Consider the following 18,989-nt stretch of genomic DNA (forward strand, 5'->3'; position numbering starts at 1 on the left):
TATTATTATTATTATTATTATTATTATTATTATTATTATTATTATTATAACTAATCTCACACAGCATAGATATATTTGTTCAATGTATAATAAATATTAAAAAAAAAAAAAAAAAATATTTCATCAATTTTTAAATAATTGCTTTCAAATGCTTTCTTCTTATACTTTCAGGTTCAACATGAAAAATAAAATATTTATTAAAAACTGTATAAAGTTTTTATTTTAAATATTTGAATTACAGTCATATATAAATATTTTTTCAATCATAACGATTGACAAATTTCGTTTGGGATTAATTCGTATTAAATGAGTACTATTTAATTATTACTACTATACAATAAATACAAATAATGTAATACATTATCTGTCCTATTTTAAAAATCCAAAAGCTTATAAAAATTCTTTCAAAAGATTTTTTTATGTGGTAAAACAAATGTTTCTTCAAAAAAATGATGAAAGAAGCATTAATTAAAATAAATCTATACCAAACCCATAAATATATTTCTATACTAATATATAAGGAAAAATTAATAAGATATTTTTTAAGATATTTTTTTTTTACTTTTGAATGAAGATATATATCCTATAACATAAAAAACATTATGGAAGTTTAACTGTTCAATAATTAGTTTTCAAATTGTCTTATTGCGGTTATAAAATATTTATATTAAATTAAAAGTTACGTTTAACCATAACGGAGAAACGTTTTTAGGCATTAAAATATTTCCTTAATTTTAAAAGGATATATTTAATTTTATTTTAAGTTCCTACTCGAATTGTAAAATTATTTTTTTAATAAATAATCAACTATTAATTAAAATGTTAACAATTATATAGTAATTACATTGATTTTATCTTGGTTACACTCATGTATATTTTTTGTACTGAATATGGGTTATGTATATGATTTGAGACTCGTGTGCAAAAGAAAATAATCTTAGACAATAGTTTTTAACGTTATTTAGAGCGGAAAAACAAGAGAAACATGGTTTTTGTTTGACTAGAAGCATAGAGCATTGTGAATGAACGAATTGGGATCCATTAATCAGACAAAATTCTCCCTTTTCCACCAAAAAAAGTTTTCAATCAAAACCAGAGAGTATCATACGTCAGTTAAGTTCATTGTGGTATAAACTGCTTTTTTTAAAATCAATATTTGACCCAGAAAATATTATAACGATAAAACACATTTTACTTTGAAAATTTACCATTTAATCTATATGTAAAATTAAACTTCAGAAATTCTATGCCAATATCAAAATACTAAATTTTGAATAGTACTACTGCATTAAACATTTTTTAATATACGATGAAAAACGTAGAAATAATGAAATGCAATGTACATACGATCTTATAGCTGACTTTGTTTGTTCAACAAACATATTATTTATAAAATATTAAATCAGTTCATCTCTATCTGTTATTGAATTTAGAAATATTAAAAATTGGATGTTGCTCAATGATAAAATTTGTTTTGTTCAAAAAAAAAAAAAAAGAATTTAAATAAATATAAAATATTACATAATTGAAAATAGGATGATCCAGGCTGTATTATCATATACCAATTAATAAAATGTATTTAATTAACCAACGAAATCCTTAACCACTATGACAATAGGTTTAAATAAGTAGTATATTATATTATTATTTATCCGCAATATAACGAAGGTAATAATATCAACACCCAAACGGAGTACCACTCAACGATTAAATAATTATAAAGTTTGTTCTTGAAAGTAATTCGATGAAGATAAAAAGATACGTCGATTGATGTTTCAATCGGACCCAACATTTGTGTCAAAGTACTAGTAAATTAGTGTTACTATTTTACTTACAATAAAGAATTTAGGATGCATTGGATTTAAAAGTCATCCAAAAGGTGGGAGAAGGATTAAAAAAAAAAAAAATTGGCAGTAACTACTTTTTACTTATTGAACCGTGGAGTCCAAGATAAACTATTTTCTCACAAAACACGTCCCCTTTATAACATGTAATACTAATTAAATCTGTCACAAGAACATAATGATTTTATTTTTTTTTCATTTACCAGCACTACAACAACCACTGGAGTTTACATGGTATTTTAATTACTAACATAACCAAACGTAGTTGGTATTGATATTCTACATCAAGAATACAAGTGGAATTCTACCGATTCTATTGCTCAACACTATAATCATGTTTTCAAAGGTGCAACATCCGTAAATAGTGGCTTTGTCCCATTATCCAAACGAATAATTTTTAATATTTTACGTCACGTGTAAACAGCGAAACCGTAGTCGAAAACAATTAATAGTTAAAACTAATAATAGTAATCGCGAACGCACTGCCAATAAGGAACCGTAACCCACAAAAAAGAAGAAGACTGCCAATAAGTTCGAGGAATGCGACTGTCTCGTTTCGAATCTATGAACGCATTAGAATGAATTCTTAACCATATGGCTAAATGCAGGCGCGTACACAAGGGGAGGTTTTAGGGGTTCAAACCCCTCCCGAAATTCAGGAAATGATATTAAATATGTTTTTATACAGAAAAATTGGTATATAGATTATATTGTTATACAAATTTACAACCTAAAACCTCTCCCAAAATTTTTTTTTTTTTGTGTACGTGCCTGGCTGAATGGAAAGGGCTACTGCAACTATCTTATATATATTATATGTACGTAAAATATATACGAGGTGTACACAGTTATTTTCAAGAGTAATTCGCATTTTTTAACGAAAGTTTAATTATTTACAGGTGGCAGTACAGCTTCACACACACACACACACATGACACGTAGGTAAGAACTCACCCTGTTCTACCTGCAGCATATAATGTTAAAGCTACAATCGGTCACAGGGACTAACTACCGCAGTCATCGGTGACGATATTCCATGACCTGCGCACTTATACGGTATATACATTACACCGTGTTGTACGATTAAAACGCGTTATTATGCAGCATTTACCTACACATCCTACTTCCTGTACTTAACCCGCAACAGTGGTCTAAATCGCCCTCCAACGACCCAATCGACACTTCATATTATTATATCATGATTCCACCTCACCCACTTCTTGCACCCCTAGGTATTAATTTTTTTCTTGACCCATGCACCAACATAAAACTTTGGGTAAAGGGTCATCTGGCTTTATTTTATTTTATGTTTTTATTTTAAACGAAAATAAAAATATTGTTGCCCATATCGTCCCACAAAAAAATATTTCACTTGATATTATACGATTTATCAGCGACTCTAAAAATATAAATAAGTACCAAACGTGGGTAATGGTAAATAGAATAAAAAATTAATAAACCAAGTAGTATTTAAAAGTCCAATTCAATCACTAATAACTAGAGGTCTCTATTTCACCTGTAGTTAAGTTCACGGATGCACATGAAATTAAATTTGACGTATGCAATCACGTGAAATAAAATCAACTGAATTTGTAAATTTGATTACACGTGAATCCGTTTATTTAAATGTAGGCAAGTCCCTGAATTTTGTAATTGTTTCACACGTTTATTATTATATTTGAAATTTTATTATTATATTATCGGTTCATAGTACAAACTTCGGACAGTTCGTAGAAATGTTGAGTGCGTAGTAGGTATATACATTAATCCACCCGTCCCATAATTTTACAACAACATTGTTTATGATACATTTATTTTTAGAATATTAAATAAAAATATATTTGTTTTTTTGGTTTTTTGTCTTTTTTTTAGATCATGTGAAGTAAATATTCGTAATTTACTAATTAATTACACGTGAATTAAATTCAAGGATTTTTAAATTTCAGTACACATGAACAAAAAATACGTGATTGTGTGAATCTGAATTCATGTTCAAATTCGAAAGTACTACTAATAACCGTCATCGTAGTCGCAATGTTAGAAAAAAATGCCTTGCGTTATTTTTAATAACGTTGATTATTCTTGAAAAAATTAACTAATTATTAACCCCGTAGCAAAAATAATTATTTTTCATTTCTCGCTTTCACGCGCCACTAAAATAAAAGTAATCCTACGTAGTTTGCACTTTTTTTTATTTTTAATACGAATTAATACTCGGGTGTGTGTTACGAATTTGTTTGTTAAAAATAGCAATCTTTATTGAATGAATATCATAATCGAAATTTGCATTTTTTTATACAATTATTATGGATATTTTTATGAAAAAAATAAAATTTATTAATAGTATATTAATGGTAAAATGATAAAAAAAAGTTTTCAAATAATGATTCCCTTAAACATATTTAAACATAAAATAACCGTAATTATTCTGGTAAACTGTTAAGAATGTATCAATAAACTTAAATAACTAAATAATATATTGAATTATATTATAAATTCAATCAGTCGACCCTACAGATTTAATTTTTCTTTTTGTATTACATTTAAATTAACTTTTGCTTTTACATTTGAATTTATATATTAAATATTAATTGGAAAAGTACGATACTTTTTTTCATACGTATATCTATAGATGGTTGGATAAAGTTTAAAACATTAACACTTTGCAAAACTTTGGTGTACTATTTCGTCTTTTGAAATAAACTATTTATTTATATAACCATAATATAATTTATGACGCACAGAAAAAACAATCTTAAGACAAATTTTGTTTCCAGCAAAGATGTTTCTGTTGTATTTTTTTCTCATATTTTATTCAATAGTAAAATAGTTATGTTTCAAAAATATACGCGCACACACACACACACACACACACACACACACACACATATATGTATTATATACCTTTCCTAAATTATAAATACACTTGGGTTTCTATTAGCATTATAATGATACTAATTTTATTCTAAATAATATCAGAGTATTGATATTAATAAACGAAGTATATTTAAATACCAACCTTAGATTAAGTTTCAAAAATAAATAACGAAAAAAAAACTTTAATGGTAATATACTCCACAGTCAGTCGTGTTATATACGACATCTTTAATAATGCGGCAACAGAATGTCTGGTGTTGTTGAATGCAATATACTAACACAATATAATATACTCATAATACCTCATGACCATACGCGCCATGTATGTGTATTATTTCATAACTAGTTAATACTCGTACGCTCACAGTATATATATTGATGTTAATATTAATATATAGTGCATATACCTAGCCTAAGTCACATATATATATATATACTATATATGTACACTCAAAAGCGTTTATATTCATGCAAAGTAGTAGACATAAAAACCACGTTTTAAACCCGTCTGTACCATGACTTTCGAGAGGAAGGTGGTGATGAAAGGGTATCGAACGAACTTGGGACATGGAAACCGTACATTTTAATAAAGTCTTACGATTGGTCATTATGAATACCGATGCGGAAGGCTTGAGGTCTGGATGACGAAAGAGAGTATATATGAGCTTTGTGCCCCGAATCGCCCTCCACCGAACGACATTCCATCGACAACCACGTCACCCCTTTCTCCATACCAATGCCACCCGAACGCCATTCATTTCCTCACCATCCGTCGACCGCCGTCGATTGTCGAATGTCAAAAATATCCATGAAACCTTTAAGTCGTGTGGCGTGTGTCCGCCAGATATCGATTTTTACGTACACCTATGTGCACATTGGCATCGCGTCATCGGATAGCGGTCGCGGTGGAACTGGATGTGGTGATGATGGTGGTGGTGGTGGTGGTGGTGGTGGTGGTGGTAGTGATGGTGTCGGCAACGGTAGTAATAGCAGCAGAGGGTATGTGCCACCCTTATATCGATTCACGAGTCGTCGTCACCCTCTCTCCATTCGCCTCGTTATCCCACCGCCTTAGGGTAGCGCGGCGGCGTTAAGCGTATTCCGCTCACGGACTTGCACCCCGAACTTCTCGCGCACGCGCGCGCGCGCGCTCGCTCACACACACATATTCATACATGCTCACGCGTGCCACCCCAGAGGGTAGGCGCCTCGTAGTAGAAGGCCGAAAACGTCAAGTCCTCGGGATTTCTGATCGCACACATGGCCGTGGAGAGCGCAACGAAAATTTTAAAGTTTCGCTGACCACTTTGGCCATTACACTTTCACCCGTACCAATTTCACCTCTACCACCACTGTTATTTGTACTGTAATCGTTCGCGTGTTAAACAGTGTTTGTCGACGAATTATATTTCATAATAACTGTGTGTCGACATGTCCGTTAAAACTGAAATGGAAAAATAAATTAGAAAACCGAAAACATAACGTCACCTTATACGTACGTATCGTTTCAAAACTGAGCATGGTATTATTTCTACGGTATTTTTCGACGTCCTCGCACTCAATTCACGCAACAGGTATTATTTGTATATTTGTAAGTGGCCCATCGCAATGCTATACAATAACAATATAGTGTTCATACCTACAATGTGTTAATACAGCCAAGGGTAGACTGGGTATCGAAAGGCCCGGGTGGGTTAATCCTAACCTATTATTATCACATTTCAACTAATAAATAATTTTATTCGATAATGTTCAATTCATTTCAATTCAGATATTCTAACAGTAAATGAATGATGTTTTACTTTAATATCACATTTTGTGTAAGAGTATATATAATTTTTATCGATATGATACTATCGAGGCCGCGGAAGTCCGTTAAAGTATATTCCCGGAAATAGTTATCTATTTTACCTCTGATAATAAAATATTTCTTCCGGCGTCTTCGTCAATGTCTAATTAAAGTAGGAAACAATAATGCAAGACTTCCATAAAGAAAGTATTTGTATATTAACTTATTCCTTACTGTATGCTTATAAGGGCAAAATAATCAACATCACAATGAAAATAAAATGTTATATATTATCATTAAATTATTCATATTATTCAAATTTGCTTTCACGAGGAAAACCACAATGACATTTGACATTGTAGATCTTATACAGAGCAACTACATAAAATAATATAATATAGCATTATATATTTGGTAGTGACGTGTGAATAAACCACGAAAGTCTGTTTCCATCGGGTGCATGCGTTCACACTTCGTAATCAAATAAGTCTATCGAATACAACCACCACTAAAACTGTAGAACAGCAACTTGTCTTAGAAGCACATTTAACTTTCGATGGTTCAAATTTAATAAATTTGTTTTCGACGCATTGTTTTTACATTTCAGACCAATGGAATGAACTCAAGTTAATATAATTTGATGTAAAGTCGGATTGACGGAATCGTACTATTATAGAACATGTCCAATTCAAATGTTGAAATAACGTATTTAATTTTATAAACTATTCGGGTAGAAATCGTTTTAAGAATACCTCACCAAGATTATTAATTTATGTAAGGGATGAAATAATAACTAACATAATTTTATCAACTGAATATTAATTTAATTAATATTTTACGTCTGAAAATTTTCTTCTTTGATTTATATTAACGTAAAAAAATTAAAATAAACAACAAAATATAAACCTAATGACACATATATATATATGTATAAAAAATGAAAATAATATAATTAATTTAGGTAGTATTTGGTGAACAAATAAATATCTCACGCAGGATTTAATATTCATTTCATATCGTCAATCGAATGCGATTTGATGTGCAAATATAATAAAAATATTTTGATATTTTATCACTTTTCCTTTTTGATTTTAAATTGGACATTGACCAATGACCCTGTTGTTGTGTTCTTTACGTGACCAACTATGGTTTGAAAATGAAACTGTTTGAATCGGACTTGTTAGCGTATTTTGTGTTTATAAATATAACAATAAAATCGATTAAATTGTGTAAGGGGTCAGAAATTCGGGGTTTGAGTGTTAGACATTGTTTACGAGTCAGGTGCTACCGGTCGTTTACACGTCTTGATATCTTACAGCTGGAATGTAATAATTTTTCAGCCACACGTTTTCACAATAGTGTTAATTCGCCAGTACACAGATGTGCATAGATACACCAGAACAATGCGAGTTAAGATTATGTGCGTACACGTTAATCCAGCCCGTGACACATTTAATTTTTTATCATAATAATATATTAGTTTACCACTATATCACAGATGGAAAATCCATGGCATGTTTAATACCTAAGTAGTGTAATTCCTTTAAATTAAATCTATTTGTATAAATATAAAAAAAAAAAAAAAATTACTAGACTATGCAACCGGCTTCGCCATAGTTACGTAATACATTTTTTGTTTAGAATTTAAAAAAAATTTAATTTTAACTTTAAGCTATAAAAACCATTAAACGCAATTATGAATTCTAATAATTCTAGATACGTGTAATAAATAACTTAGCCGATTACAATAATATTAACTCCAATAATCAGAAGAATTGAAACTACTACTATTATTTTTGAAAAAAAAAAAGAAAAAACACTGAACAATTGTACGCGGGTAGTTTTGAAGATCACCCATGCTCAAAAAATACCATTATATATATGCGTATGTGTTTAAAATATGTTTAATAATTTATTAGCATGAGGGAAGAAAAAAAATCAAGTAATTTTTTACTCGTAATTTTTTACTCTTTAGAAATATGTACTACCACTTGATTGTACCACATCACAATGTTTTTTTTTTTTTTTTTTAAGAAAAACGCATTTTGTTATTAGAGAAATGGTGCACTGCGTTACAGAAAAATTCTTAGATGGGTGATCGTCCGAGGGGGTTCGTAATAGTGTCCGGAGAAACGGCTAGTTCAACTGCGTCGACCGACCGACACCGTTCCATCACGAACACCTAACATTATCGCGTTTTCAACGAACAATTGTTCAAGGTTTGGCGATAGGGAAACGCTAACGGGAAATAAATAAGTACCCCCCATTGTGATTGATGACGGTTTTTGGCGATAAAACTTTTCGCCGAAGTTGCGCCGGCTCGTCAACGGACGACCATCGTTCGGAGGTCCATCGAGCGCGAGTCATGTGCGATCGGGCTGCAAGGAGCAGCTATGCAGCTGCACTAAATAATATATTATAACAGTATGGATATACGCCGGGAAACAACTGCGGGACGTCGTCGCGTGTACAAGTCATGTGTCGATGGCTCAGCGTGCGTTCGTCGCACGAAGTACTAAATCATTGAGGAACATACTTCAGTAAAGTTATGGCAGCTTCGGAACTCGATAAATTTTTCTAAGGAACGTATTGTTCGATTGTTGGACTTCGATGAAATGCTCGAGTATGAATAATATAAACGCTCGTGAAGTTTTTTACTTCTCATTTAAATACATTTGACTTTTTTTTTTCGCACAAATTAATCAATAAAAATTAACTGCCGCATAATATATTTATACCCTACGTCGGTTACAGATTGAATTCAAAAATGTAAATCAAGGAATGTAGATTCCAAAGTACGTTGAACAAAATACATGATATATGTTTGTTTTATGATGTATCCATGTTGTATAGGGTCAAATTAAAAATTCATTGTAATTTTTACTTTATTATAATTTCCAACGTTTTAAAACTACCCAAACAAGAATGTTAAAAAATAATTTAAAACCTACTCCTAATTAAATATATATTGCAATAAGAAAGCATAATTTCTGAAATGTAGAGTCAGTTCCAAACCGAAATTCGATAACCGGAGTGCGCGTACGTTTGACGTTATATTATACTACCCTTACGGTATGTAACTACATCGAATTTTTAATTAAAAAATATTAAAAGGAGAACAAATGCGCTTAAAAAAAATACATAATACATTAAGAATATTTATTAAAAGCGTATTAACTAATCAATTCTTTTAATTTTTTTGATAAATTTAATTTGTGACAGGAACTTCGGAGAAAAAAATTGCTTTTGTTCATAACATATTGATTTATCATTGTCAATAATTACAAAGTCATATATTTTATTGATGTTTGAAGTTAAAGTTATTATCGGGGGATATAACGGAAAAAAATCCAACACGAAATTATTCTCACGTTTATAATTTCTGATGCTGACGACACCGTAACCAATATTTCCCGAGATCATCTATGGGGCTATTATTTTTCTGTTACTATCGTCAGTCATAATTAATTATTCACCCATAATGATGATCAAACAAAATTAAATTCGTAGTATGATATAAATATACATGAAACGGACACCGGGGTGCTCTACGCCAGCGTCAATGCGTAATAAAATTGACAGCATCCGAAAGAAGTTTCTTCCGAAAGAACTTAGTCCACGCGTGCTTATCGCGCTTAAATGCACAGTTTTTTTTTTTTTTATATAATCAATTTTCTTTTTTCTTTTTATATTTTATATAAATTATATATATTTTATATATATATTATATTTATAATTTTAGTATAAAATTTATTGAATATACTATCTTAAAATGGCTGACAAGTATAAAAGAACATATGAAAGTGTTTCTGAAAAACGTAAGAAAAAGCAACAACAAAATTAATACTTAAATCAGTTATCCGGTTCACTGCTAAAATTTATAAAGCCATCAATTTAACATAAACGAATTTCAACTAACTTTACACCACAACAATCATCTTTAAGAACCACGGATATTATCCGAAGAAAAAATTTCAAGATTTGAGTAATTCGGTTACAATTGAAAACATTCCTGAAATACCAAAAATAAAAGAATTATAGCTCTTAAATACTAATACACCAATCTCACTAGCGGAAAATAGTAGAATGAAATCTAGGTTCTTGTTTAATAACTATCCTGCATTATAGAAAATTAATGTAGATTTTATGAAATATGTCCAACCAAAACATTGACCAAATTTTTATACGCTATGATAGAGAATTTGTCGGGAAAAAAAGATATGCGCGTAAAGAATGTTTTTAAGAGTTTAAGAAAATAGTGAAGTCATTAAAAGATATTGGTTAATATATTGATTTTCTATAGGTAAAGTATTTTGTCATGTTTGTAAACTTTTGCGTTCAATAATTAATCAATAATTTACTGAAAACCTTATTTCAAAGCGGATATGATGATTGGAAAAATGCTAACGTTAGAATTCAACATCATAAAAGATCGGTTAATCATTTAGATGCAATTAAGTCAATGTTAAATGTTCAAAAGTGTTCAAGAGTGGATAGAAAATTAATTAAACAACTCAATAAAAAAAAAAAAAATTATTTGACACAAGTTTTATAAAGAGTGTTCTCAGTTGTAACATTTATATTAAAAAGAGGATTAGTGTTTAAATGAAATACAGACAAACTTTATAGGCAGCATGATGGAAATTACTTAGGGTGTTTAGAATTTCTTGCCAAATATGATCCATTTCTTTCAAAGTATATTTGAATACATGAAAATACTAGTAGAGGAAACGTATTATATTTATCATTAATTCATTTTTTAACTAATGACAAATTAATAAAAAATGAAATCGAAATAAAAGCCACTAATTTAGTTCAAGTATATCCATTAGATTAAAAAAAATATTTTGTTACGAAATTTCTTATTTTTGTGAATGTTCATGATTCAGGCCTAACTGTAAGTTATTAATATGGTACTAAAACAAATTGAAAAAAAATTAATTATAAGAAGTTTTTCAAACGTCAATATTGCTTTTAGACTTATTTTATGAAGGTGAATGATCATTTTCTGGATTAAAAAAAATTAAAAATTGGCAAAGGTCTACTATCAATCAAGGAAAATTATCATTTTTAGTACTTTTATCAATAGTCAGAACTATTGAGAGAAATTAGAAAAGATGATATCATTGATGAATTTCCTAACACAATAATTATGAAAAAAATTTAAGCTGCATATGTTTTGCTCATTCATTTTATTTATTATATAAAATTAAGTTTTCGATGTTTCGAATGTAAATTTATTAGGTTTTATTAATTTAAATAAATTTAAATAATTAATTAATAATTAATAATTAATTTAAATAATTTAAATAAAAAGATTTGATAAATGAATAAAATAGAATAAACTATTGACTAATATTTAATTTTAGTTGTGTTTAAATAAATAGCGTGTTTAATAAAATTAAAAGTTATATGTTATGTATCAAAAAATATACTAATACAAAAACTATTCGTATCATTAAACTTAATATTAGCGAAGTATTTTTTTAATAGAAATGTGATAAATTATACATTTATAAATAATTAATATTTAGGAGTAAATAATAATTGATATGGTACATAATATGTGCAGTTAAAAATATATACAAAATATAGTATTCAAGAGTGTCTGTGTTATGAAATTCAATTTTTTCCAGTGCCTAGGGCCTACGAATAGTATAATCTAGTCCTGGTAGTAGTTAAAGTTGAGAGATCCATATACGTACGCGCATGACGGATCGGCTCTTACATTATTTTATATTGATTGCACCAAAGAAAACATCTTTGTGCCTCGATGGAACCCGGTGATTGCCTGGGTCGATCATTTCGAGTTACTAAGTTTACGTAAAACATTCGCGTGTATATGTGTACCATAAGGTAAATTCCCACCAAGCGTTTGACCTCTGCCGTACGGAATAATTTGTGAATAATACACGGTTGCTTTATACGGCTACGAGACATGGGTTATAAATGAAAAGGAAAAAAAATCCCTTGAAGCATTTAAAATGTGTTATTCGAGATGTATGAAAAAAATAAACTAAACAGAAAGAGTAACAAATGAAGATTTACTGATCCAAGTTGGAGAAGATCTATAATTAAAACCATAAAACGACGACGATAGGACATGATGGGACAGATTTTATGCCATGATGAAGAATTGCACCACAATATAATGGAAGGTGCAATTGAAGGGTAAAAACCACCTGGAAGACCAAGAAACTCGTACATATCTTAACTGAAAAATGACGCAGGGATTGATACTTACGCCGGATAAAAAAGACTTGCCGAAGATCGTGATAAGTGGAGAGAAAATTTAAAAACGTTGTTAACTAACCTAATATAGGTTGAAAAAAAATAATAATAACATACACGACTTATTACGTGCATTAATATTATGCGTATGTGGGGCAAGCATAATTAAAAAGACTCAGCCGTCACGTAATTGATGCAAGTTGATTTGCGCAATTGATTTCGATCTTTTGACAACACGCCTGACATTATCTATATGTGCACCCACACGTGTATACACGTATACGTTTGCAATACATACTATTATCTCCGGACAGTTCCCATATATATAATTTCGGTGGTCACAGATATCCTGGGACAGTGTTCGCGCACTGCACAGCACCTAATTAAATCTGTGAGACGGAAACGTACGTGTGATCGAAACTCAGGGCCGAAATCTATACAGTAATTAAAACCGAGAGCTGAGATTGAAATCAAAACGTGTTCGCTTGACAGGTCGCGACGATACGCAAATATCGTGGTCATATGGGCGTCGTTCCGGCTGGGTCGTTGGATACAGGGTCGGAGCGATATCGGCAATATTTTAGCAGGTGAACCATGTATTTAAGAGAAATAACTGACAGCATAATGTATTTATATCATAAGAAATCAGTAGTGGCCGTCCCGAGAATCACGTCGTATTGTTATTGTTCAACAACAGAATATGCGTAAGAATACGAGAGCATTTTTGAAACGTACCTACATGGTAATAAATGATTTAACAATTTAACTCATTTGAGATACATATAGTATTACTGGTATTGACATATTATGACATGTCAGACAAAATGTGTTACTGTTAATTTTTTTAAAAAATTTATATTTTAATGTTTATTAAATTAATTAAATTAATTATTTATTGTATATTTAATGTGTATAAATTGTTTTACCTTTTTTTCTTTTTTTGGTTCTTACTCGTATTACACTCATCAACATGGATTGCTACGCTCGTATTTGCTATCTTGGGATAAATAAATGTTTAATAATGTAAGAACTAAGTTAACTTTATATTATATTCGATGTATGTCATCGGTGATAGAAATCTAAATACCTCCTGACAAACCATGTTACGATATACTGCTATTACGGATAATAATACTGCACTGCCATGCGAGATCGTTCTTATATAATGTACAGTGAAAATGATTTCGTAAATTATTATTGTTCTACATCAATGCTGTTAAATATCTGTTTAAACTAATATTCTATAACAATTATGTCTGGTGATGTTTATTCAAACCGTTCGCAATTCATCGGTAGTTACTTCAACCAATATGATTATCTTTCACATTTAAGGAATCCTGTTTTTGAAGAGGAAACATTATTCGGGCGTGGTTGTCGAGGTATTTTTAATAAATCAAATAAAATGTATTGAACGATTTAATGAATAGTTCTGTGCAAGTTTCTACTTGGTTAGAAATGCCTTACAACGGTTACACCTAAATGAATTTTTCACTGAATATTTGAAAACTCTACGGATACTAAACAATCAACCTCAATATTACATGTGATCGATATTACAACAAACTCAATAAAAATTATTAATAAATTATCAAAAATTAAAGTATCCTATTTAAAAAATGAAGCGATTTCTATATTAAAATATCTATAGGTATCGATATAAGCTTAATCGAATTTATCATTATACAATAAAAACTATGACCATTTTTATACAACGTTTATATTTTAACATTTCATACATTTATGTTTGTTTCTATTTTGTTTAAAGAACATTTAAACTATATATTACTATATATATTTTACAATAGTTTATAATAAAAAATAAATAAATATTTGTATTCATTTTTTATTTCAAACGATATTAACGATATTATATGTATAAATGTCAATAGAGGTATATATTCCGATTATAAATATTTCTGGCTTATATATATTTTAGTGAAATATATAGAAGTTAAAACTATAAAAGTTATGAAAATATTTTTGTTCTCATATTTTTTTTTTTTTTTTTTTTTTAAGTTAAACCATTTAATTATTACATTAAAAGTATAAATAAATACAAACTAATAAAATGTTTTCTTGTTGTGTATGATTCAGTCTTCTAATGTTTACATTAAAAGTAACTAAAAATTAACTTTCTATTTCAATCTTATTTTAAAAATCTGTCTTTTGAAGAATTGAAAAATATTAATAAAACAAAGAAAAACTGACGTACATTTTTAAAAAAAATGTATTATTCCTATTATTTTTATTTAATCAATCAGAATAAAGAGAATAGCTGTTATTATAATACGTGAGTAAAAATAAATATAAATTTATTTCGAAACTATTCCTGTAAAATTGATTGTGTGTTTTTCACTTTGATCAAAATTACGAAGCAATAGTTAATATAAGTAACAATAAAAAGACAGAAATAAAACTAGATTTATACCAATACCAAATTATTTAAATTTTTAATTGTAAAAATATTTGTTGTAAATCATATAATTATAACTACCTAAATGAATACTTAAAATCATGGAAACAAAATACAAAATCTTATTTATGTAGCAATATTTGAAACTGTTAAATAATTCGAGGGTAAATATTTAACTGTTTTATACATTATCATCATACAATACATAATTAGAAGATTATAATTATGTATTATATATTTAAAGTAACCATTTTAAGTAACTGCTATAAAACTAAATATAAATATTTTTTTCTGATAAATGTATAAGCGTTTAACAATATATTTAAAAATTTCACACAAAGAAAAATTCTAACAAAATAAATAGTGAATTCGTTTTTGATATTAATAAACGAACGTTTTCACTTCAATAAACGTCCGCATTTTCATTATTATTTCTTCTTTTATAAGTATAATATAAATATATATATATATATATATTCAAAAGGTCCATTTAGTAATCCATTAACCATCTTTTTAACTCTGCCCAACCAATCATACTTTTTTTTATAAATTCTTTTTTTCCTACTCAATCAACCTACCTTAACTCTGCCAGCTTGAGGATTCTATACTTTTATTATCTAAGGGCACTCTATAAAAGTCATGTTGGAAGCAAATGAAATGCATAATTTTCTTACTCTTATTCACCACTATGCATATTGTCCGGAACTTAGGTACTTCAAAATTTAATAACAAACCAAGCCTAAAGACTAAATATAATGAGCTCGACGAATGTGATCGAGAAAGGAATAATGTTGTAATATATATATATATATATATACGTATACTATTTATACGAAGTAATTCATTTAATAATAGTAATTATTTTTAATTAATTTATTATTGTATAAAACCAATTTCCAATGATAACACATACAACTTATAAACTATAACCCTCATACCCTAAATTCACTCTACTACCATCACTCGAAAAATAAACTAGTATAGCTCACCCAATAACAACTCTTAACATCATAAAAAAAAAAAAATCAGTTTTATGTGGATTTTATTTCACATAGAAACCCCAGAAAACGAAGCGGACGCAATGACTAAAAAGTAGTTTCTACCAAAATCGCAAACACCATAAATAAAAAATCAACTAAATATTTGATAAATGAAACTCAAAAGAGTATCATAAAATCACAGTTATACCACTGAGACTCGATCCCAGTAAAAACCAAGCTGAGTATCATAAAAAAAAAAATTAAAAAAACAATACTAAAAATTGCTTATTCACACTTATCCTACATGGTCTGAAAAGCTGATCTGGTCTTCAAATTCTTCAGAATCACCCTGTATCTAACCTTTTCCATACTCATATAATGCCCAGAAATCATCAATTTGACGATTAAATAAAATATAAAAAATATGAAGGAAATATAGATTGTACTAAAAACGTATACAAAATAAAAATATAAATGTAGTCACGTAATCATATGTAGTATGATGTAGGGCCATTAAAACAATATTGACTTTTACTTTAAACTCATAAAGAAAGGTCGGAACTAGAAGAACAGCTAAAAGAATACTTAAAAGAACCTACAAAAAATCTTTATCTACAATTTTCAATGCGAATAGAGAGTGGTATCTTAAACCATTTATATACTTGACATGTTAGATGGGGGATACCTTATGAATACCTATAGATATTTATAATATATGGCATTTTCAGGCACGAACTATAATTATGGACCTCCGCATTTAGTCATATCAAATATAGTAAATACTAAATTCTAAATTGAACATAATGTTGCCATAAGATTTTCTATAAAATATTAAATTACTAAAGTAAACTAAAATTTTAAATGGAAGTAGATGTACAAAACTTTTTTTATCCACGAGCAGTAATTTATAAATTTAAGATATATTGATTCAAAAAAAGCATCATTGGTTGGCTGTTCAAATTATATTACATTCTATATGCTCACCTTGAACGTTTTAATTTTAAAATAATCCATGAAAATTAAGCACTTATACTTTTTTAAGTCGTTTTTAGTGTTATTTGTAAATAATAAAATAAAACAAGAAATTGTTGTCTACCTTGCATAGGATCGTAAATAAGATAAATAATAGACGAACAAAAATAATCTTGACTGTTCAAAATCTACTATTGAATTACAATTTAAAGTGTTTTAGGATTGATCCAATAATACTGCCATACTGCCTAATATTCAAAAATTATATCAAAATAGACGGATTAACATTATAAATATAAACTGTGAGAAGGGTATGGAAGGAAAACCCTTTAAATTCAATACAAATACCCAGGGGACGGACGAAAATTAAACCGTCAATTCGATACTACGTTTAGTCGACGGTTTTTCATCACACCGGAAAATAGACTAAAACCAAATTATATTATGGTTCGATTATATATATATTGACCGCAAGGGCCCACTGCCACATCACCACCGGTAGAACCTAAATACTGTTCAATAATATATTGGTTATACGAACACGGTGCTGTTAGGTAATGGTTGTACGATGCGGAAAACGTCATTGGTGATTCACATGAAGATATTATATACTATTACAACTATAAAGTATTGATAGAGCAAGAAAAAAAGTAACTATTACTACTCACGATATTTGCTTCGGCAGTAGTAAAATGTCTACTTCTTTAATTCGCCACCAAAACAGAACAATATGCTCCTTCTGGTACGATACTATGCCTGCTATCACTGCGCCAGTTTTTGACTTAGAATACATAGCGATGAACGAATTAACACAGATAGAATTTGCGTGAATATTGACATATCTAAAATAAAATAATGAAATAAATTTTTATAAATAAGACATGCATAAAAAAATAAAAGCTAAAAAAGTGTTTGATAGCTTATAATTACATTTCATTAAAATAAAACTAAGTACATATATTTGATAAACAAAACGTTATTTCTCTACATTGCATAGTTGTAAGTTCATCAAAATATAACGAATATATATAATCTTCAAAGTTACTATTGTTATTGTTTTGTTAATATTTTATCTTGATTTATAATAATATTATATAGATTTATATTAAAACTAGAATAGATTACAAAAGTTATATTTTTAAGTTCTAAAAACATTTATTTACATCTTATTTTCACGTTCACGTTATAATGACATAGATATTTCAGGAGACCTATATTTAGGTAGAAAATTACATTTTTTAAAGAATCTGAATTTCAATATATTCTTCATCAAAACAAAATAAATAAATATTTCATTTTTGAAAAGTCATTTTTAATTGGGAATACAAGTCACAAATTGCTATTTACTCGTCGCACTAGTATTCATTAAGCTCCGCTTATTTGTCATGATCTCATCTACTTTTCGTGTCCCACTGGGTCGTAGCTACTCTTGTTACATAAGTAGGTATATGTAAAAATTAGCAATCGTCTACCTTATTTTTTTATACAAATCATAAAACTAGAAGAGCGCCTAAGTGCGTTTCTTTTTTTCTAAATGTAAATACAATTATTAGGTAGGTAGGTTTGAATCAAATTTCTACCAAGGGCGTATTTGAGGGGTGGCAAAGGGGACATTCACCCCCATGGTTCGTATCTTTTTTGAATATTATTTATTTAAAAAATGTAATGTGTAAATAATTAAGAGTATAAATTACTAGTCTATCATTATAATATGATAATAAATTCAATAACTATTAGATATTAGTAATAAACTACCAATAGATTAATAAGTTGTTTATCGCCAATAGAGGCAGTGTATTTACATTCATAAATTAGCTATTTTGTTTTCATCATATTTATTGCAAAGGTTAAAATCTATTTTGGGTAAATCCATGGTAATATTC

At 28.8% G+C, this 18,989-nt stretch overlaps 1 protein-coding gene across 1 annotated transcript in view; it reads right to left on the reverse strand.

Annotated features, from left to right (window-relative positions):
* Positions 1-18,989, reverse strand: part of LOC112691944 (potassium voltage-gated channel protein Shaw-like) — a 146,633-nt gene that overhangs the window by 56,565 nt on the left and 71,079 nt on the right. The window contains 1 exon segment of the mRNA XM_025566423.1: positions 17,775-17,948. The gene's annotated coding sequence lies outside the window, so the exon portion shown is untranslated.

This window comes from Sipha flava, unplaced genomic scaffold, assembly GCF_003268045.1.
Source record: "Sipha flava isolate LNK unplaced genomic scaffold, YSA_version1 68_pilon_pilon, whole genome shotgun sequence".
In the NCBI taxonomy this organism is placed as follows: domain Eukaryota; kingdom Metazoa; phylum Arthropoda; class Insecta; order Hemiptera; family Aphididae; genus Sipha; species Sipha flava.